General features: G+C 40.8%; 1 protein-coding gene across 4 annotated transcripts in view; it reads right to left on the bottom strand.

The window, feature by feature from the left end:
• SCHIP1 (schwannomin interacting protein 1) overlaps positions 1-24,244 on the bottom strand; it is a 188,006-nt gene that overhangs the window by 147,502 nt on the left and 16,260 nt on the right. The gene's annotated exons all lie outside the window — the stretch shown is intronic.

Below are 24,244 nucleotides of genomic sequence, written 5' to 3'. Positions count from 1 at the left end.
TTCAAGAGGAGATTGTAATTTATATCTGTGAGGTCGGCTGGCAATGGGGGAAGGTCACATGAGGAACCAGTCCTGGGAACTTTGGCTAGAACCACCCACACCTATGCACGCCAAAAGAAACTTCCCAGGAGCCCTTTGAGAAAGAACGACTGTCAGCCAATGAAATTCTGCCATGTCATATTAACCCAACCACCCTACAGACGCTATAAATTACCCCCAAGCAGAAAAATCCTTGCGACTTCTCTGGCCCCCATCTCGTAGACCAGAGAACCTCGTCCGGGAAGCGCTCTACTAAATAAAGCTTTTGCTATTCCACACTTCTTCGTGGCTATGCCCTTATTTCTTCCTCAGCGGGAAAAATACCTTACAATATCCAAGAGAGGAAACCCACATGCACACATTAACAAATTCTAATCCAGCCCAAGTCCCTCTTTCATGAAAACACTGCATGTTACAGTGTTGGTCAAATAGGTTTGTAAATATGATGTATATGTTTGCTTGCTTATAGTTTGTATGTGGGGGACAGGCTGTAAGCAGGCAGGGTCCTTATAGCCTAAGGCTTAGTTTTTGTGGGGTTTTTTTGTATTTTTCTGAAGCTAGAAACCGGGAGAGACAGTCAGACAGACTCCCGCATGCGCCTGACCGGGATCCACCCAGCACGCCCACCAGGGGGCGACGCTCTGCCCACCAGGGGGCGATGCTCTGCCCCTCTGGGGCATCGCTTTGCCGCGACCAGAGCCACTCTAGCGCCTGGGGCAGAGGCCAAGGAGCCATCCCCAGTGCCCGGGCCATCTTAGCTCCAATGGAGCCTTGGGTGCGGGAGGGGAAGAGAGAGACAGAGAGGAAGGAGAGGGGGAAAGGTGGAGAAGCAAATGGGCGCTTCTCCTGTGTGCCCTGGCCGAGAATCGAACCCAGGACTTCTACATGCCAGGCCAACGCTCTACCACTGAGCCAACCGCCAGGGCCCTAAGGCTTAGTTTTTTTTTTGTTTTTAATAAATTTTTATTAATGGTAATGGGATGACATTAATAAATCAGGATACATATATTCAAAGAAAACATGTCTAGGTTGTTTTGTCATTAAATTATGTTGCATACCCCTCACCCAAAGTCAGATTGTCCTCCGCCACCCTCTATCTAGTTCTCTGTGCCCCTCCCCCTCCCCCTAACCCTCTCCCTCCCTCCCTCCCATGTCCTCCCTCCCCCCACCCCTGGTAACCACCACACTCTTGTCCATGTCTCTTAGTCTTGTTTTTATGTTCCACCAATGTATGAAATCATGTAGTTCTTGTTTTTTTCTGATTTACTTATTTCACTCCTTATAATGTTATCAAGATCCCACCATTTTGATGACATCAGATCATTTACAGGCTTAGTTTTAAGACTAAGCTTTTCCACATACCCTTGATTGTTGCATGATAGGGGGTGGTGCACTCTCATGAGGAATCCCACTTATGCCTCAGATAAGTGGCTTTGTATCAGAGACTTTCTTGTTTGTATATTGCATTAAAGGTTTTGATTTCTACACTATAAAATGGGACAGAGGAGCCCATACAGGAGGAGAGTAGAAAAAGGCCATGTGGAGGAGAGGAGAAGCAGCTGAAGGAGAAGCCAGTTTGTGCAGAGTTGTGCAGAGAGAAGGAGATGGGGAACAGATGTGAATAAGGCTGGTGAGGTAGGAACCTTTGATTCTAAGAAACTTGGATAAGTCAGTGGCTTTGGGAGCCCTGAATGGAAAGGGAAGTGTTTTCCCACTGTGTGTATTTCTTGCCCACCGAGTGCAAGCTAGGATTAAAGGTAATGGCCCACCAGTTCTTGGCTTTGTTTTTTCATTACCGTCTCTCCAAATCAACTGCAAACCTGCATGGGCCAGGCGGCTGTGGTGGTGGCCATGGCTACTGGCTTTACATACAGCTAATATGATAAAAAGTTACTAGAAAAACTAATTTTTTTTTGGAAAAACTAATTTTTTAATGATATACTTAAAGTATTTCCAGTCTCTGTGGACTTCAAGCCCCACTGCTGAGTCGTCTGCAGCACAGAGAGAAGCATTCTTTCATTGTGGTAAAAACTGAAGCTTTCCACTTAAAGCACCCATTCCCTAAACAATGGCCCTGTCTTACTCCACACACAAAGTTCAGAGAAGGCCTTGGCCAGTGGACCCTGAGAACACAACCATCCTTGGGTGGTAGGCGCAACACAAACAGTCAATGGTCCCTCTGCTTGGCTCTGATTTCTCTGTTCATCCTGCTTATCTCTCAGCGTTCCCTAGACCTTCTGCGGAGGGACTGTCTCTCCCTGCGGGAGTATTCTGTTCACTGTGGCTGTTTAGTTCTTATTTTAAATCAATAAGTTCACACTGACATTTTACACATCACCTTAGTAATCTTGATTTATTTGGAGCTTCCTCTCAAAAATAAAATTACCTTTCTTATGATCACAAAATCAGTCTCTGAGCCAAGAGGCTAAAGGGCAGATTGTGGACTGTATAGACCAGTGGTTCTCAAAGTGGGGTCCTCAGGTCAGCGGCAGCAGCATTGCTGGGACTGGTTAGATCTTGGGCCAATCCCAGATTTTCTGAATCAAGGAAGTGGAGGCCAGTATTCTATTTTAACAATCACTCCATGAGGTCCTGATACCTGCTCAAGTTGGAGGGCCACTGAACTGAGAGTTATTTGAATGGGCAGTGAGATTGATGGCTACTTTTATGGCAACTGGGCCAGGTCAGTGCCCAATTGTTTGATCAAGTGCCAGTCTTGATGCAGCTGAGAAGGTATGTGTAAGGCCAGGAGCCGCCATCATGGCCATTCACATGCAGATTCGCATTAGATTTGGACAGACAATAATGAAACAATGGAGCCAAGAACTGGTGGGCCATTAGCTTTAATCTTAGCTTGCACTCAGCGGGCAAGAAATACACACAGTGGGAAGACACTTCCCTTTCCATTTAGTGCTCCCAAAGCCACTGACTTATCTGAGTTTCCTAGAATCAAAGGTTTCTAGCTCACCAGCCTTATTCACCTCTGTTTCCCATCTCCTCTCTGCACAAACTGGCTTCTCCCTCAACACCCCACCATCTTGGCTGCTTCTCCTGGCCTCCTCCACTTGGCCTTACTGTGCTCTCCTCTCTAATGCTAATCTCAGGAACTGAGAGAGAGCAAGCTCCGAGTCTGCCCCATTTTATAGTGTAGAAATCAAAACCTTTAATCCAATATACAAATAAGGAAGTCTCTGATACAAAGTCACTTATCTGAGGCATAATGGAATTCCTCATGAGAGTGCACTACCCCACATCATGCAACAGTCAAGGGTGTGGGGAAAAGTTTAGTCTTAAAACTAAGCTTTAGGCTATAACAACCTGGCCTGCTTACAGCCTGATTCCCACACCCAATACAAACTATAAGCGAGCAAACATATATATCATATTTACAAACTTATTTGACCAACAGTATGTCTAAGATGTGTGTAAGGCCAGGGGCCACTGCTGCCATCATGGCCATTCACATGCATGTTCTCATTAAATTCGGGCAGATGGTAAAGAAACAGCGGAGTTGGAGGATGGTGGGCCATTCTGTTTATTGGTGTCTCACCAAGACAGGCAAGCCACAAGAAAAGCCAAGGGAAAAGCAGAAACCTGCTTTTCCCATGAAGGGCCAGGGATCAGGGAGGAGACAAAGAAGAACTCATCCCGTACCTCTCAGTGGTGGGGGCAGAAATCTCCCCTCCAGTAACATTTGCAAGACAATGGCCCCTCCCAATCAGGAAGGTGCCCTGCAATCTCACAGACCACTGTGTCTGCCATTGCCCAGCCCAATGACAACCACAAGCGAGCAAACATGTACATTATATTTACAAACTTATTTGACCAACAATGTGAATAACATTTAAACCTACAGACATTGAGTAAAGCAGATTGCCCTCCACAGTGTGAGTCAGCCTCATCTAATCAGCTGACAGCCTTAAAAGAAAAGACGAAAGCTCCTGCGAAACAGGAACTCAGCTGCCACACTGCCTTGGACTCAAGACTGCAGCATCAACTCTTTCTAGAATTTCCAGTATGCCAGCCTTCCCTCTAGATTTCAGACTTGCCAGTCCCAACAAGAGCCATTCCTTAAAATAAATTCCTCTTTCTCTCGATAGATAGATTCAGTTATAGAGAAACATATACACACCCTATTGGTCTTGTTTCGCTGGAGAACCCTTTCTAATACGGGGGTTCACAGGTCTAATTTATGTGTCTACAGCAGGACTAGAATTGTGGGGTTTTTCTTTCCAATACTGTATGCTCAGTGCTTAGCACATAGTAGCCTCTCTATATATTTTTGATGAATATACAAAACTCACTGAGAAAGGGAAGTGTATAATTTGGCCCTAAGAGAGGAGGTTCTTGGAAAAGTCAACACTGAGGTCACCTGCACTGAATTCCTGTGAGCAATAAACCTCTCCTCAAGAATCTTTGAGAGTGTATAGAGGAACCAACAGGAACTCACATTTAGGAATTGTGTTTACTGTTTCTGAGTTAAATTCTTAAAAGTGTTAAGAATATTCATGTTGGGCAGAAAAAATATATTATGCTCACTTTGTTAAAGATGGCGCTGCCCACATGGAAGCCTGTCCCCGAGGTGATTGCTTGGGATGGGCATGACTGTATTAATTTGTGTTGGGGGCAGGCTGTGGGCAGGCAGGATCCTTGTAGCCTGGGGCTTAGTTTTAGGACTAAGCCTTCCCCACCTTTACTGATGTGGGGTGGATTTTGTATCAGAGAATTCCCTATTTTGTATATTGGATTAAAGGTTTTGATTTCTGCACTATAAAGGGGGCAGACCGGGAGCTTGCTCTCTTGGTTCCTGAGATTAGCATTAGAGCGGAGAGCAGAGAAAGGGCAGGTGGAGGAGGCTAGGAGAAGCAGCCAAGATGGTGGAGTGCTGAGTGAGAAGCCAGTTTGTGCAGAGTTTGTGCAGGGAGAAGGAAGGAGATGGGGAACAGAGGAGAATAAGTCTGGTGAGCTAGAAACCTTTGATTCTAGGAAACTCGGATAAGTCAGTAGCTTTGTGAGCCCTGAATGAGTGGGTTTTGGAGCCCAGTGTGTGTTTTTACTTGCCCACTGGGTGCAAGCTAGGATTAAAGATGATGGCCCACCAGCTTTTGGCTCTGCTGTTTCATTACCGTCTGTCCGAATCCAAGGCAAACCTGCATGGGCTGGGCAGCTGTAATAGTGGCCGCAGCAAGTGGCCTTACAACTTAGCACTCAGCAGGCCAATCATCAGATTGTGCTCTGTCCACAGGACCCACTGTTTAAGTGACATGAGCACAGTGCGGCTGCTTCTCCTCACTTCTGTTATGCTTTGTATCTAGGGAATGCTTTTAGAGAAGATTCTTATCAGTACATTGTTTTTCTGGAAAGCATACAATGGAAAATGTAGTCTGAAATGTTGCCTGTTTTAGCATGTGCCCCAGTCCGTTAGAGAATGTGCTTTTGTTGCATCCACCGGGTACGAGAACAAAACAAACATCGGAGACTTTCAGGAGTTAAGATGTTACTTTATTGGCCACTTTAACCTGAGCAGGGGTGAACCCCTGAGATGTCCGGAGACACCGTGCCCACAAGGAGCTGCAAATGGGAGCCGTGCCTGGAGCTTACAGCCAGGCCCTTATATATCCTAAGTGAGCAAGCGTAGTACAGAAGCAGATGTGGCAGTTTAGCTATTGGCTAGGGAGGTCACACACAGCATAGCAACAGGGGCGGGTTTTAGCTTAGTGGCGAATTTCAAACCTAAACTTCTGATAAGGGTCTCTGACCTTCTTTGTTCTCAGTCTCACAGGAGCCATATCAGCACTTACTGTTCCTTCAATAGTTACACTCTTTGGCAGCCCCAGTACTCCCTGAATCTAACACTTTCCTGAGTGATGGGAACAGAACTCAAAAACAAGGATGCTGCCCTCCGGTCAGGTCCGCAGGGGGGCACTTGGGGAGCAGCTGATAAGGAACAAAGGTAGGGCTTAGTTTCCAGGCTGAAGGGCTTGCCCTGAACACAGGTCAAAAGTCATCTTGATTAGACTATTTGAAACCTTTGGGATGGTAATTTTATATGCCACATGGAATCAGAAAAAGTATATATTGCTAATTCTCCATCCCCTACCAAAGCCAAAGTCAAATCTCATCAAAACCACTCCAGGAGATGACGTCAGAGTAATGGCGGGGTAGGAAGCGATACCGATAAATCACCCCCAAAACTCAACAAGATCTTCAACCAGAAACAGAAAAACCTATACTTGGAGCTTCCAGATGTTTCGCAATAGACCCGAAGGTATGGTCGAGCAAAAAATTGGCTAAATATAAAACCAAACATCGAAGGAAATAGGGAGTAAGAAATGCTCCGCCTTCCTCACTAACCTAAACAGGGCGGCTTTCTCTGGGATCCGTGAATATAGAAACTGAGGCGGGCAAAGGGGGTGAATAGATCCAGGACGCGGCACAAACGGCCAAGTAACCAGTGTAACTTGGATCTGTGGCACGCAGATCCAAGCCGAGGAAAAACTGATCCTGTGGCAACCCGGGCAATACAAGCTAACACTCGTGCCAAACCCAAACAAAGAAAGACAAGCGGGGCAGCCATTTTACCCGATCTCCTGGTCGGCGTGCGCAGATAGTGGGCAAGAGATTTCTTCCTAAGCCCCGGGAGTGGGTGCTCGTGTTACCCCACAGAGAGGCAGAGTCAGAGGCCTTTCTGTGAGCCGAAAGCAGAATCTCTGGGCAGCCCAAGCGCCCTGGGAAAGTCACGCACGGGAGGGAGAACTAATTCCAACGGTGGAACTTTTCCGTGCTGGTAGGGGATTCACTCAGAGGGAAACACGGCTGGCCTGATATCCTGGTCTGCGCGCGCAGATAGCGAGAGATTCCTCTGAGTGCCTCTGCAGTGCGTGCCCGTGTTATCGCACAGAGGGGCAGAATCAGGGGCCTTTGTGTGGGGCAAAGCGGAATCTCGGGCTGCCCCAGTGCCTTGCAAAAGCCGCGCACGGGGACTGAGCAAGAGCCAATTCCAATGCTGCAACTTTTCCATGCGGTTGGGGGTTTCACTCAGAGCGTGAGACTTCTGGCCGGATATCCTGATCTGCGCACGCAGATAGTGAGCGAGAGTTTCCTCCAAGCGCCCCGGAAGTGGACGCCCGCCTGTGTTACCGGACAGAGTGGCAGAGCCAGAAGTCTTTGAGTGGGCAGAAAGCCCGCCTGATTATGCTAGCAGCTCTGACTGACTGAGCCTTACCCAGAACCCTGTGCTGAGTGGAAATAGAGTGGGGAGTTGCCAGCTCTTTGAGCCTCTTACTATCCAGGCAGAGGCAGCAGCAACCCCATAGCTGGATTATCAGCTACTAATTGAGGAAGGAAAGACTAGGAGAAAGGCTCCAGGAACACGGACTCTCTCATTGCCGGAGCCTATAAATGCTAAGGAGCCTCGACTGCCAACAAGACTAAAGCACAATACATGACATCGCCATAGAGACATACCAACTGCAAACCTCTACCTGAGTGTGCCAAAGGGGCAGAACCCGGGGTACAGAGTCACCGACCAGGAAGAGGGAGAGAAAAGAAAAAGCAAGAAGATAACCTCTCAAAATCAAGAATAATCTGCAGACTTTATAACCTATCCCATTTTATTATATTTGTTCGTTTGTTTCTCTTATCTTCATTCTTGATATTTTTTTTCCTCCTCCAATTTGGCCGATTAACTCTCTGCTGGTCTTACTCTCTCCTCTCTTTGAACTACACTACCCATAAGTGTTACATCTCCCATTATATTTTCTCTCCTCTTCCTTTCTCTCTATGAGGGTTGAACTCCAAAACCCTTAACTCTCTCTCTCTCTCTCTCCTCTTTTTTCTTTCTTTCTTCTATTAGTGGTTCCCTCTTTTTTTCCTCTCTCTCTCTTTCTTTTCTCCCTCTATATTAGTTTCTTTCTTTCTCCTTTACATCTCCTCTCATTCAAACCTCAATAACAAACAAATTATCTTATCTGGGACTCAAACTTATGTTTGTGGCATTTTGGGGGGGTTTTACTTCACCTTTTTAAATCACTGGCGGTGCTCCCATCCCTGGCTCTCCATTTTATCTAGTTCTTGTTCCACTAAATACAATAGTAATTTTTTAATTTGTCCCCCCATTTTTCTGTTTTCTTCTTATTCCTCTCATCATAACTCTTAGTCAACCAACACCTAAAAGCAAATCATTTTATTCTTGACCCAACTTTTTTCCTTATTTGCTTTTTGTGGGTCCATACTCCCTTCTTTTTTCTTTTTCTTTTTTCCTTTTTTTACCCCTTTATTACTTTCCCCCAATTCAGGCCCTCCATTACAGGCATTGTTTGTTATAATTCACAGTTCACCACAAGATTTTCTCAAGAAAGAGGGGAGAGGAGAGGAGAGGAAAAAATGAGGGGGGGAATAATTTCCTTTTTTTAAAATTTTTATTTTATTTTATTTTTCTTTATTTCATTATTAATTTTTTTAAAAAAAAACAACTCATCGATTTTTTAATTTTTTAACTTTTTATTCTTTATTAAATCTCATTAATACTATCAACAAAACCACCCTCAGATGCCATTAAGGAAGAGATAATCGAATATCATAGATACAAAGAAAGAGAGGTAACACAGCTAGATGAGGAAAAATCTATGGAGAAAAAATTTAATATATTGGAAACCTTGGAGCTAAATGACAGAGAATTCAAAATAGAAATCCTAAAAATCCTCCGAGATATACAAGAAAACACAGAAAGGCAATTTAGGGAGCTCAGAAAACAACTCAATGAACACAAAGAATATATGTCCAAGGAAATTGAAACTATAAAAACAAATCAAACAGAGATGAAAAACTCAATTCATGAGCTGAAAAACGAAGTAACAAGCTTAGCTAATAGAACAGGTCAGATAGAAGAGAGGATTAGTGAAATAGAAGACAAGCAACTTGAGGGACAACAGAGAGAAGAAGAAAGAGACTCAAGAATTTAAAAAAATGAGATAGCCCTACAAGAATTATCGGACTCCATCAAAAAGAATAACATAAGAATAATAGGTATATCAGAGGAAGAAGAGAGAGAAAATGGAATGGAGAACATACTCAAACAAATAATAGATGAGAACTTCCCAATCCTGTGGAAAGAACTAAAGGCTCAAGTTCAAGAAGCAAACAGAACTCCGAGTTTTCTTAACCCCAACAAACCTACTCCAAGGCATATCATAATGAAATTGACACAAACCAACAGCAAAGAAAAAATTCTCAAGGCAGCCAGGGAAAAGAAGAATACAACATATAAAGGAAGACCCATTAGATTATCATCAGATTTCTCAGCAGAAACTCTACAAGCTAGAAGAGAGTGGACCCCAATATTTAAAGTCCTGAAAGAAAGGAACATTCAGCCACGAATACTATACCCATCAAAGCTACCCTTCAAATATGAAGGAGAAATAAAAACATTCACAGATACAGAAAGATGAGGGAATTTATCATCAGAAAACCCCCACTGCAGAAATTACTAAAGGGGGTTCTCCAATCAGATACAAAGAACAAAAAAAAAAACAGAGCCACAAGTAAAAGCTCCAAGAAGAACATAATAAAACCAAATTTAAACTGTGACAACAACAAAAAGAAAGGGGGGGAGAGGATGGAGATTAACAGTAGCAAAGGACGATGGAGTGCAAAAGTACTCACAAAATAGTTCCCTACAATGAACAGGGTAGGGACGCTTTTCATTACTCAAAGGTAACCACCATTGAAAAAACCACCACAGAAGCACATGAGATAAAAAAGACAATAACAGAGGAAAGATGTATGGAATACAACCAAATAAAAACAAAAGATAGAAAATCGAAAGAGAAGGATCAAACAAGACACAAAACTAACAGAAAGCAAGATATAAAATGGCAATAGGGAACTCACAAGTGTCAATAATTACACTAAATGTAAACGGATAAAACACCAATAAAAAGGCACAGAGTAGCAGAATGGATTAAAAAAGAAAATCCAACTGTATGCTGCCTACAGGAAACTCATCTAAGTAACAAGGATAAAAACAAATTCAAAGTGAAAGGCTGGAAAACAATACTCCAAGCAAATAACATCCAAAAAAAGCAGGTGTAGCAATACTCATATCGGATAATGCTGACTACAAGACAGGAAAAGTACTCAGAGACAAAAATGGACATTTCATCATGGCTAAGGGGACATTGAATCAAGAAGACATAACAATTCTTAATATATATGCACCAAACCAAGGAGCACCAAAATATATAAGACAGCTACTTATTGATCTTAAAACAAAAACTGACAAAAATACAATCATACTTGGAGACCTCAATACACCGCTGATGGCTCTAGATCGGTCATGCAAACAGAGAATCAACAAAGACATAGTGGCCTTAAAAAAAACACTAGAGCACCTGGATATGATAGACATCTACAGGACATTTCATCCCAAAGTGACTGAGTATACATTTTTCTGCAGTGTACATGGATCATTCTCAAGAATTGACCATATGTTGGGCCACAAAAAACAACATCAGCAAATTCAGAAAAATCGAAGTTGTACCAAGCATATTTTCTGATCATAAAGCCTTGAAACTAGAATTCAACTGCAAAAAAGAGGAAAAAAATCCCACAAAAATTTGGAAACTAAACAACATACTTTTAAAAAATGAATAGGTCAAAGAAGAAGTAAGTGCAGAGATCAAAAGATATATACAGACTAATGAAAATGACAATATGACATATCAGAATCTATGGGATGCAGCAAAAGCAGTGATAAGAGGGAAGTCCATATCACTTCAGGCATATATGAACAAACAAGAGAGAGCCCAAGTGAACCACTTAACTTCCCACCTTAAGGAACTAGAAAAAGAAGAACAAAGAAGACCCAAAACCAGCCGAAGAAAGGAGATAATAAAAATCAGAACAGAAATAAATGAATTAGAGAACAGAAAAACTATAGAAAAAATTAATAGAACAAGGAGCAGGTTCTTTGAAAAGATCAACAAAATTGACAAACCCTTGGCAAGACTTACCAAGGAAAAAAGAGAAAGAACTCATATAAACAAAATCCAAAATGAAAGAGGAGAAATCACCATGGATACCGTAGATATACAAAGAATTATTGTAGAATACTATGAAAAACTTTATGCCACTAAATTCAACAACCTAGAAGTAATGGATAAATTCCTAGAACAATGCAACCTTCCTAGACTGAGTCAAGAAGAAGCAGAAAGCATAAACAGACCTATCAGTAGAGAAGAAATAGAAAAAACCATTAAAAACCTCCCCAAAAATAAAATTCCAGGCCCTGACGGCTATACCAGTGAATTTTATCAAACATTCAAAGAAGACTTGGTTCCTATTCTACTCAAAGTCTTCCAAAAAATTGAAGAAGAAGCAATACTTCCAAACACATTTTATGAGGCCAACATAACCCTCATACCAAAACCAGGCAAGGATGGCACAAAAAAAGAAAACTACAGACCAATATCTCTAATGAATACAGATGCTAAAATACTAAACAAAATACTAGCAAATCGAATACAACAACATATTAAAAAAATAATACATCATGATCAAGTGGGATTCATCCCAGAATCTTAAGGATGGTTCAACATACGTAAAACAGTTAATGTAATACACCATATCAACAAAACAAAGAACAAAAACCACATGATCTTATCAATAGACACAGAAAAGGCTTTCGATAAAATACAACACAATTTTATGTTTAAGACTCTCAACAAAATGGGTATAGAAGGAAAATATCTCAACATGATAAAAGCCATATATGATAAACCATCAGCTAACATCATATTAAATGGCACTAAACTGAAGGCTTTCTCCCTTAAATCAGGAACAAGACAGGGTTGTCCACTCTCTCCACTCTTATTTAATGTCGTACTAGAGGTTCTAGCCAGAGCAATCAGACAAGACAAAGAAATAAAAAGCATCCATATCGGAAAAGAAGAAGTAAAGGTATCACTTTTTGCAGATGATATGATCCTATACATCGAAAACCCCAAAGAATCCACAAAAAGACTACTAGAAACAATAAGCCAATACAGTAAGGTCGCAGGATACAAAATTAACATACAGAAGTCAATAGCCTTTCTATATGCCAACAATGAAACAACTGAGAACAAACTCAAAAGAATAATCCCCTTCACAATTGCAACAACAACAACAAAATACTTAGGAATAAACATAACAAAGAATGTAAAAGACTTATATAATGAAAACTATAAACCATTGTTAAGAGAAATCGAGAAAGATATAATGAGATGAAAGAATATTCCTTGTTCTTGGTTGGGAAGAATAAATATAATCAAGATGGCTATATTTCCCAAAGCAATATACAAATTTAATGCAATTCCCATCAAAATTCCAGTGACATTTTTAAAGAAATAGAGCAAAAAATCATCAGATATATATGGAACTATAAAAAGCCCCGAATAGCCAAAGCAATCCTAAAGAAAAAGAATGAAGCTGGGGGCATTACAATACCTGACTTCAAACTATATTATTATAGGGCCACGAAAATCAAAACAGCATAGTATTGGCAGAAAAATAGACACTCAGACCAATGGAACAGAATAGAAAGTCCAGAAATAAAACCACATATATATAGTCAAATAATTTTTGATAAAGGGGCCAAGAACATACAATGGAGAAAAGAAAGCCTCTTCAATAAATGGTGCTGGGAAAACTGGAAAGCCACATACAAAAGAATGAAACTGGACTACAGTTTGTCCCCCTGTACTAAAATTAACTCAAAATGGATCAAAGATCTAAACATAAGTCCTGAAGCAATAAAGTACATAGAAGAAGACATAGGTACTAAACTCATGGACCTGGGTTTTTTGTTTGTTTGTTTGTTTTTTGTTTGTTTGTTTTTTTGTATTTTTTCTGAAGCTGGAAACGAGGAGAGACAGACAGACTCCTGCATGCGCCTGACCGGGATCCACCCAGCACGCCCACCATTGGCTACGCTCTGCCCACCAGGGGGCGATGCTCTGCCCTCTGGGGCGTCGCTCTTGTGCGACCAGAGCCACTCTAGTGCAGGGCCATCGTTGCTCCAATGGAGCCTTGGCTGCAGGAGGGGAAGAGAGAGACAGAGAGGAAGGAGGGGAGGGGGGTGGAGAAGCAAACGGGCGCTTCTCCTATGTGCCCCGCCCGGGAATCGAACCCGGGTCCCCCGCACGCCAGGCCGACGCTCTACCGCTGAGCCAACCGGCCAGGGCATGGACCTGGGTTTTAAAGAGCATTTTATGAATTTGATTCCAATGGCAAGAGAAGTGAAGGCAAAAATTAATGAATGGGACTACATCAGACTAAGAAGTTTTTGCTCAGCAAGAGAAACTGATAACAAAATAAACAGAAAGCCAACTAAATGGGAAATGATTTTTTCAAACAACAGCTCAGATAAGGGCCTAATATCCAAAATATACAAAGAACTCATAAAACTCAACAACAAACAAACAAACAATCCAATAAAAAAATGGGAAGAGGACATGAACAGACACTTCTCCCAGGAGCAAGTACAAATGGCCAACAGACATATGAAAAGATGCTCATCTTCTTCAGTTATTAGAGAAATGCAAATGAAAACTGCAATGAGATACCACCTCACACCTGTTAGATTAGCTATTATTAACAAGACAGGTAATAGCAAATGTTGGAGAGGCTGTGGAGAAAAAAGAACCCTCATACACTGTTGGTGGGAATGTAAAGTAGTACAACCATTATGGAAGAAAGTATGGTGGTTCCTCAAAAAACTGCAAATAGAACTACCTTATGACCCAGCAATCCCTCTACTGGGTATATACCCCAAAAACTCAGAAACATTGATACGTAAAGACACATGCAGCCCCATGTTTATTGCAGCATTGTTCACAGTGGCCAGGATATGGAAACAACCAAAAAGCCCATCAATAGGTGATTGGATAAAGAAGATGTGGCACATATCCACTATGGAATACTACTCAACCATAAGAAATGATGACATCGGAACATTGACAGCAAAATGGTGGGATCTTGATAACATGATACGAAGCGAAATAAGTAAATCAGAAAAAACCAGGAACTGCATTATTCCATATGTAGGTGGGACATAAAAGTGAAACTAAGGGACATTGATAAGAGTGTGGTGGTTAGGGGGGGGGATGGGAGAGGAAAAGGGGGAGGGGGAGGGGCACAAAGAAAACAAGATAGAAGGTGTCAGAGGACAATCTAACTTTGGGTGATGGGTATGCAACATAATTGAATGACAAGATAACCTGGATTTGTTATCTTTGAATATATGTATCCTGATTTATTAATGTCACCCCATTAAAAAAATAAAATTATTATTATAAAAAAAAAACCACTCCAGTGTTCAGATTTCCAGCACTGCCTGACTGATTCAGGCTGGGTCTGGGGAGGAGAGCGGAGCTGAGGGGAAGCTAGGCCAAAGCAGTAGGTAGGCAAAGGCAGGCAGAAAGGGCACTTAGGCCTGATAGATTCCTATCAACATGGTAGTCAGTAGAATCTCTGAAAGCCCAGTTAAACCATAGAGGTGTTCTGGTGGAGGAATAAACACTAAGAATTAGTTTGTTGAATTTGCTCTCTATCCAACTAAGAAAAAAAGTTTTTTTGAGGAAAGGAATTCATCATTTCACTATATATTCATCAGCTCACTTAAATGCTTAACAAGGGGGCAGACTGGGGCAGGGGCGGGGTAAGCTGACAGGCACTTACTTTCCAGGGTCTGAACATATAGGTCTAGGTCAGGTGTGTGTGAACATGAGCAGGGTAACAGGGATTGGAAAATTAGAGGAAGATACCCCCGCAAATTTCAGTGTTTACAAAGCAATCTAAACCTCCAACAAACCAAACAAAAAGGGTCAGCGGCTAGGCAGAGGCTCTTGTACAATCAACCGGGATGTGTGCCACTTGGAAACAAATTCCAGGTATTTGTTACGAAGTTTAAACATCTCAGAACCAAAACAATAGATCTATAATGAACCTTATAAACAGGAAAAATGGAATGAAAACTATTTTCTTTCAGAGACTAGGCAAAACATCTCATTTCTCCCCCCATTGAGGGAGAGAAATACCTAATTATTTTAAATGGTCAGACTTTTTAAAACAATGACAGATATACAAATACAACAAAACTACAAGAGATGCATTAAAGCAGCCCAAGGAAATATGTATCACAAAAATAAACCTGACAATTTCAACCAGTTTGCTTCATATAAACCAAGTAATCATTATCTGAGGGAACAAGGGGTTCCAGGAAGGGACAGCTCTTTTGTTTCTGTGAGCAGCAAGCAGCCTTCAGTGGGAATCTTGGGTGGGACTTTGGGCAGGGACCTTGGGCATTCTGTTAAAACTTCTAACACCCTCTATTATTCAGATTGCTCTGGACAAAGTATATTTTTTCTTTCAACAGAGCTGAGCTGCTTTTAAAGGAATCACTTGTTTCAAATTGTGTTTTTCCACTGCAGTCCTCATGTTGACACTGCACGCATAACTCACAACAGGCGAACTCCCACTTCACAGCAAGCAGCCAGGGCTGCTGGGGGTGGCCCTGTTTTTGCATTTTGCATCGCACCTCAGCATTCACCAGGGTGCGGCCTTTGGCTGTCACTCCTGGCTCCCAGTCAATACTTAATCACTGTGCAGTTATGTAGGGAGCAGGAAACATTCCATCTTCCAATTACATGGCTCTAATATAGAAAAAGCTTTCATTACATTTATGGGAGCATGGTGACACATTTTAGAAAAGCTATCAAATTGAGGAGTTACACAACTGTTCTGAGAAAGGATTTTAGATGTATGGCCACTGGTACATATTAAAGTCAATCATACATAATTGTCATTTTTTTTCAAGTATTACACACCTTTGGGTACACCCTAAAGACTTTTTAAAAAATAATTTTATTTGTTGATTTTAGAGAGAGGAAAGAGAGAGAAGAGAGGAGAAGTGGGAAGCATCACCTCATAGTAAAGCCCCCCCTCCTTTTTTTTTTAATGGAGAAGGATGCTTAGGAAAAAAATCCATGCACTTCTTATGTATTTCATAATTTCTAGCCCTGGTTAAGCCTTTAGGTCACATAGCAAAGTAACTATACTAAATAGAAAATTCATTTTTTTTTTTTTTACTTCACCATTTTGTTTTTGATAGAGATTTGTAAGTAATTTTATTCATGGTATGTGGCCATTTACTTTCTAGTTATTCTATAGGATAACTAAAAGGGAGAGGCCACCTGTCAAAAGAAAAGAGCAATGGAAACTGATGGGAGATACCCACCCTACAGGGAGTCCTTAGGTTCCCATCTGCCAAAAACATTTGGTGATTCTCCTGTAGCAAACGGCTCTCCTAAAGAGCTGATTATCCTGAGCTGGTGATGGTACCACCATTTCAACGAGATCTGCAATGTTCCATAGGAAAGGCTCTGTCTGGCATTACTTACAGTGTCAAGATTAGAGGAAGGGCACAGTGAACGTGCATGCCGGAAACCAAGCCGTTATGTACTGAAAATGCCTTCGCTCTAAGGCACACGGTTCTTCTCACCATTCCTTATGCTAGCCAACAACCAGGTGAACAGGTACAGACTTGTTCAGCTGGATGATGTGTGGCAGGAAACATTTTTCCCTTTGTTGTAAGGTACCAAAAAGCTGAAAATTAATATTGCTATTCTGGGAGGAAAGGGCAGACTTTCCTATCCCGTCCCTCCTTCAGGGAGGGGAGGGAGAAGAATGTAGAAGTTTCTGGCTTGCAAGGACAATAGGTCATTTAGTTTAAATCTAAAATAAAGGTTAAAAGAGAAACATCTTCTCTTTCAATGGGAGGCAGCATTTACATACCACCCTACATTGATTGTAGTTCCTCCCCCTTCCTGGAATCTTGAGGGTAAAATACCTCTAAGCCAGTGTTTCCCAAAGTGGGGCATATGCCCCACAGGGGGGCAATTCGATAGTTAAGGAGGGCAATTTGAAAATGGACTCCACACAACTTGAACTCTTTCGCCCCGGGCCATTTAAATGCAATGCTAGATATCCATGCCAAATTTAACAAAAAATGCAATTCTTAAATAATTGCGGTAAATAATTATTAAGTATAATTTCGTTTGACGAGACCAAAATATCAACTAGGTGATTGGTGTCATCAAGTAAACTTCATCCTGGGTTCACCACGGAGCATGCTGTCTGCTGCGAGGAACCCCGGATGTTTTAAAAACTCTCTAAACAACGCAGTTATTCTCACTTAATTGGCCCATCGCAACTTCTGTAGTGTTTCACATCATTCAGTTGGTGTTAATTTGAAATAAGTCAAAACTGTTGTAAAAGCTCATTGATTTAATAAATATACATATATATATATAGTATAGATATAATTGGTAAGTATTTGATTTTATTTTTATCAAGATTAAACTCTTTATTAAGTACTTCTTGCATCGGGGCTAGAAAGCAATAATATTTTATAAATATTATTGGGGCTATAATAGTGCATGCACGACAATTTTAATTTTAGAAGCATAACTTTCCAGAAAATTTTGTCAAGTGGAAAAAATATAGATACCTTTTGATTTGTGGTAGTAGTGTAGTAAATGTGTTATATACATTTAAATAAATATGAATTTTTAGTATACGTTTACTCTATGTCACATTGAATATATTTTAACACATATTTTAATATTAGTTTTTAATTGATCTTATTTTTATTTCTTATAGCCCATCGTGAAATGAGTGGTGCAAGCAAGAAAAAAACTCGTCAATATTCAGAGGAATATTTAAAATTTGGGTTCATACCCGCTGTTCACGATGAGCGGATTCCTTTTTGTCTTTTATGCCAGCAATGCTTGACCAACAAATCAATGAAACGAGGTCGTCTTGAGGCGCATTTGAAGGCGAAACATAGTGCTCATATTAATTCAGATTTGAGTTACTTTAAAACTTTAAAGAAAAATTTTGAAAAAAGAACAACATTAAAGTCTCTATTTACTGCTCAAACTTCAACTAATAATCGTGTTCTTGAGGCTAGTTATCAAAGTTCTTTATTCATCGCTAAAACTGGAGAAAATCACACTATAGGAGAGAATTTAATAAAACCGTCAATATCAGCATTTCTTAAAACGGTTCTTGAAAAAGATGACAAAGATGTAAAAGCTATGCCACTCAGTGACAATACTGTTAGCAGGAGAATAGACGAAATGAGTGAGGATATTGAAAAACAACTTATTGAAAAGCTGAAAACAAGAAAGTTCTCCTTGCAAATGGATGAATCAACTTTGAGAGACAGTGAGGCAGTATTGACAACTTACGTAAGAGATATTGATAAAGGACATTTTGCTGAAGAAATGTTGTTCTGTAAAAGATTAGAAAGCACCACTACCTCCAAAGATATATATATAATAAGCTAAAAAACTACTTAGATGTCAATGATATACCAATGAAAAATAGAACATCTTGTGCTGCAGATGGTGCTCCCAATATGATGGGCAAGAAAAATGGCTGCTTAAAATTGATGAAAGATGCGAATCCAGAAATGATTCTTGTGCATTGTGTTATTCATAGGGAAAACTTGGTAGCTAAAAACATCTCGCCTGTTCTGAATGAAGTATTACATACAGTAATAAAAAGTGTGTTGATGCTATTAAAGCTAGTGGCAAATGTGAGCGTCTTTTCAAGCTATTTTGTGAAGAACAAAATGAAGACCATGTGAGACTTTTACTTCATACTGAAGTAAGATGGCTATCTAAAGGAAACTGTTGGAAAAGATTTATGGAACTGTTTGATACTCTTAGTGATTTTTTAAGCGACAAACCTGAAATGAAGTATCTGTTAGCAATAGATGGTAAAGCATTTGTGAGTTATTTAGCCGATATCTTTGAAAAACTAAATATATTAAATAAGCAACTTTCAAGGAACAAATAAAACTCTTGTCGATGCAAAAGCAAAGATATTTGGTTTCAGTACCAATATTGAGTTATGTCAGAAACATATTAACAACAAAAACTTTAAACAGTTTTCATTGGCTCCAAAAATGTGAAGTAACTGATACCATTTTACTTGTTATTGTCAGTCATTTGAATATTCTATCGGCTGATTTAAAAGAAAGATTTTCTGATTTAAAACAAATTGATTTCCCAACATGGATGATGCAGCCAATGTTAGTGGATTTGTCTGATATATCAAATATGCAGTATCAAGAAGAACTCGCAGAATTGCAAAATGATGAGTCAGTTAAAGCTTTATTTAATATCAAAGGAGCAATGGCATGGCTTTGTGAGGAAACAGAAATCAAATACTCAAATTCAACCAAATGTGCAAGAAAACTATTGCTACTGTTTCCATCTTCATTTTTAGCTGAATGTGGATTTAGTGCTGTAAATGATTTACTGGTATAAAAAAGAAATCGGCTGGATATAACACAACGTGGAGACTTGAGACTAAAGCTAACCAAATTGGAACCTAATATAAAATCTCTGTGCAGCAAGCATCAAGCGCAAGGACCACACTAAATTAAAATAATAAATTAATATAGAAAAATCTGTATTAAAATTATTTGGAATTTAAATTTGTTTTTCATTATATGTTTTGAAATTTTACTTACTGTGTTTTGTTAACAATTTCATAGTGATTTCTTCCTAGAACCTATCATTTATGTTTATTAAGTGAACAAATCAATTTTTTAATGTTAAAAATTATGTATGTTACATGGGGGGGACATAAAAATTTTAGAAAGGTTAAGGTGGGGCATGGCACAAAAAAGGTTGGGAAACACTGCTCTAGGCTAATGAGGGAAGATGAACCCTGAAAGATTTGTAAACATCTTTGATTGTGTTACCTTGAAAGCCTTAATGTTTCTGTGTATTCCCTAAACAAATGTTGTCAGCTAGTACCCTGACTGTCATGCTCTCCCCTGCCCATGTGTGATCAGGGGTATATAAGCAGCCCTTGAACTATTTTTGGGACTGCACGATTTGGGTCTGCTGCCCCATGTCAGCCATATGTGGCTGGCATATTTAATAAATCTCCTCCTCTAATAAAACTCTTTAAAATTTACGTGAACTCGTTGAAGTGAGGTACAGTGCCTTTCAGAATCTGGAGTGCAGTACTTTATAACACCTTCACAGTTGCAAACCATGTTTGACCTTCAATGGTTTTCATTGTGGGTGGGTAGAGTAGAGAATTAACCTTTACCTCAGGTTGTGCCAATCATTGGTCCTACAATGACAGAGCACTTACCTGTTGGCTCCTAACCAAGACTCCTGGTGCAATCATAACTTGGATGGATGGGGGAAGGGTGGCGTTCCTCTAACCTCCTTGGACATGCCTGTGAAGTGTCACGTAGTTCTGAAAGGCAGTCCCAGGATGGGGTGCTCAAGTGGCTGGCATTAGCATGCCTGACTTTCTGCCCCCTATCCTGTCAGTATCTGGCACATCAACCTCTCTGCCCCATCTTGGCTTAGTGTGCCTCAGGCTTCAGGGAACGCACAAATAACTCATTAGGGAAAAAGGCTGGAGCATCTGTTACAACACCTTCCGAGCCTACAGTATCTAGTAGTTATGATCAGAAAAACTCATGAATCTTCAACTCCCTTAAATCAAAATACTCAAGAAGTTTCTGGAGGCTAGGAAATTGAACACTAGTTCACTACTGAATTCAAATAGCTTCTTCCCATGAAATTCCCTAAAAGGTGCGTGCGATTCCCCACAGCACCCCAATTCTCTGGGTACAAGGAAATGGCATTTCAAGCAGAGTTGACTATCATTAAATTCCTTGCAGTGCGCGCGCGTGCACACAGACACAGACACACACACACACACACTTTAAATTTATTACAAGAAAATTACAAGATTATTTTATTGTGTGAAAGATGGCTTTTAGGAGCAGTGGTCAATATTCCATAAACAAGGTGCCAGCTCACATGCCTGGGATGTGTTTACTGAAATAAGAGGACACATCTAGATTGTCATCAGAGGGCACTGGGGTAACCCCTGCAACTGTGATGTGTTAGCTCAGTGCTCGAACCTTGGTATTAACACCATGAGTCATAGGTTGAATTCCTATTGGGTCAGGTAGCTCTGATCCTTGCCAAGGTCACTGATGCCAGCCACCCTTAGTTCTGCACAGTCACCCCATAAGCAGAAAGCAGGGGTGACGGGAGCAGGGGAGCAGAGTGAGGGAGTGTCGACAAGGTGCCCTGGGCAGAAGGGCCATGAGGTCTCCTTGGAGGATGTCAGTGTGGTGTGTTCCCTTTGTGACACTTCGAGGGTGTCTTTTGCTGTCACTTATTTCCTCACCAAGAAAATGAAAGAGATTGGGCCAGATGAGCTCTAAGGGCCATTCCACTTTTGATAGTGACTCTGTGACTCAAAAACCTTAAAGACTTCTATGTAGTCTTTTTGGGCCTACGACTGTCATGTTTAAACTTGAACCCTAAGTCAAGAGGTGCCTGCCGTTCAGTTAGGGTTCCTGACTGGAAACCAAGACCGGTTTTAAACTCACAGAATCAGCAGGAGATGGACATGGAGCTGCAACTGGAAATCCAGGGGAGCCCAGGGAACCCCAGGGAAATCCAGAGAAACCAGGGGAAGTTGGGCAGCAGGAGCGGGGAAGGGCTCAGCCTGCTCCTGAGGATCTCCAGTGAGTGCCAGACTCCAAGTCCAGTGGAGGGAGGAAGGGAGAACCTGGGCTGAGGCTCCTAGTGCAAGAATTAGCCACTTATAACTACCCTCCCACAAAACCCCACACAGCGGTAAAGGAGTAATGCCCTAAAAGGGACCAAGAGTTATCAGGAAGGGTAACTCACGCTGGATACAAAACACGTGAGCTAAGAATACGGAGGTCAGGATGCCCACATGCCCAGTCTTTGAACACAGCCCCTAATGAACATAAAGAGACTATATAAAGTGAAGCAGCTTTTTAAAATATTTTGGTCTAGAAAGCAGTTTTCAATAAGATTATATGGGTTTTGCTGAAGAAAGCAAAACCCATATAATTTAGTCAGTAGTATCATAATCCACAGTACACTGAACATGTAATTAGTGAAAGAATTCTGGGAAGTTTTAACAAGCCTTAAGAGAAAACCACTGATCCTGTCAGCCAAATCCCACCATCCAAAGGCAGGAATGAATAACTGGGAAATCCTTTCTACGAGGATTCACTGAGTCACGGAGACATCCTTCCATTGCTGACAAAACTATGCCGGTGTCCATTAGTAGCTTAATTTTTCAAATTTGGATCACTCAGTCAATCAACACACATTAAACCTCCCAATATGCCAATTTCCTTTCTTTTTCCACTCCTACAGGAACCTCAAACCTCTTTTCTCAGAATTCCTAATCTGTGAAATCTCCCAGATGTATTCCTATGACTTAGCACTCACTTCACATCTTGAGTGGCATTTGTCCCTTAGGTCACTTACAGATCTTTGTAGTCCGCTGTCATTCATTCCCTCTGTGGCAACTTTCATCCTACACACTCAGAACCTTTGCAATCCCACCAGAAACCGACTTGAAAGAAGTAAATACCTAAGCAGAAAAGCTGCTCCCTAGTTAAAAAAAAAACGTTCCAAAGGAGGATGACGACCTGTGGCTGTCCATGGAAGCAGACAATGGGCAAGCATTTAGCTTACTTCTACACTTGGGCACTCAAACACAGCCCCTTCAATGCCGCCTTCCTGTGTAGAGGAGTGGTACCCTCACAGGCCCATGTGCATGTGTGCCATGTCCCTCTCTTTGCCTCGCTCTCTCTGCTGCCCCTTCTTTACATACCTTTCCCCACAGAGTACCTGCAGCTTCTACATAGGAGGCACCGAGGGAAGGCAACCTTCCTGGAAGAGGAGCTAGAGGACTCGTCTTCAAAAAGGAATTTGGCTTAGATTTGATGTCTGCTTGGAAGACTATGGGAACATGCTGTAGAATATGGAGGAACCCTCCCCTCTATCCTTGAGCCATAGTCCATGAGGATACATTACTATTACCTACAGATTCAATACAACCTTTTTAATTTGAAAAGCTAATATAAATCCATATAAAGCATGTAGTTTAGATAATAATATTGTACCACTCTGCATTTCTTAGTTTTGACAAATATCCCACAGAAAAGATGTAACATCAGAGGAAGCTGGTGAAGGATATTCAGAGACTCTGTAATGGCTTCATAACTTTTTGGTAAATCTAAAGTTACTCCAAAATAAGGAGTTTTTAAATTTTTTTTTTAAAAAGTGAAATGAACAATATTTCCTACTTTTAAAAGGAAAGTGTAAAAATACCCCAAACTTGTCTCATTTGTTTGAAATCTACACTGACTTTATACTTAGAGCCAGTGATTCTCAAGAGGAAAAAAAATATATAACTTCCCAACCTCTATACTTTCCACAGGCCCCACTAAATATTAATGTAGTAATAGCTGCAATTAAATAAAGTCTCAAAATGATTCAGCAATACTGAAGTTTCATTAGATGCCATGTAACAACAAGAAATTTTATCAAAACTCAGCCCTACCACCCTTTGGAACTAAGATGTTCCCAGATGAGTTTCCAGAATATAAAAGAACTGAGGCTACACATCATGCAGTGTGATCTCTTTAAGATAACCTGCTCTTAAAGAGATCTTCCCTCTTCATTATTCATAAATAATGAAAATAAATCACGATATATTTCCTTGAATCCAAATAACAAGTCAATTTTTGAACTGCTTTGAAGATGAAAGAGGCAAGTAAGTTCTAAGAAATGGGATGCAAATAAGAATTCACTGAAATAGAGTTGTGTAAGGCAGCTCTTGTTCCTCTGGATGCTATTGTTTCAAATTATGGTACTATAAGCACTTGAAAGGAGGAGGTGGGGGACAGCTACTTTGTACTCAGTAAATAAGAACATTCCATGCGTTTTCTTCTCTAAGGTCTCTCATTTCTAGGATCTCACCAGACCTCTCAGCAAGCCACCCCTACCTTGCCCTACCTGACCCCCACTTCAGTGAAGTCATTTAACCTCTTTGGGTTTCAGTTTTTTTCATCTGTAAAACTAGAAGATTGGGTTAGGTGTGGGATGAGTAACTGATAGCCCAGAGGACATATTTTGAGCCACAGATCAGTTTGTTAACCTCCAAATTGTGTGTATTTAAAGTTAGTTGTCAAAATTTCATATTTCATTTCTCATAAAACCCTGGCCTGGGTCTTAGTCTTCTCCTGACATATTGGAAGGCTGCGACTATATTCTGACATGGTGAC

The sequence above is a fragment of the Saccopteryx bilineata genome, chromosome 2 (assembly GCF_036850765.1).
Source record: "Saccopteryx bilineata isolate mSacBil1 chromosome 2, mSacBil1_pri_phased_curated, whole genome shotgun sequence".
Classification (NCBI taxonomy): domain Eukaryota; kingdom Metazoa; phylum Chordata; class Mammalia; order Chiroptera; family Emballonuridae; genus Saccopteryx; species Saccopteryx bilineata.
This window is presented reverse-complemented; position numbering and strand designations above follow the sequence as displayed.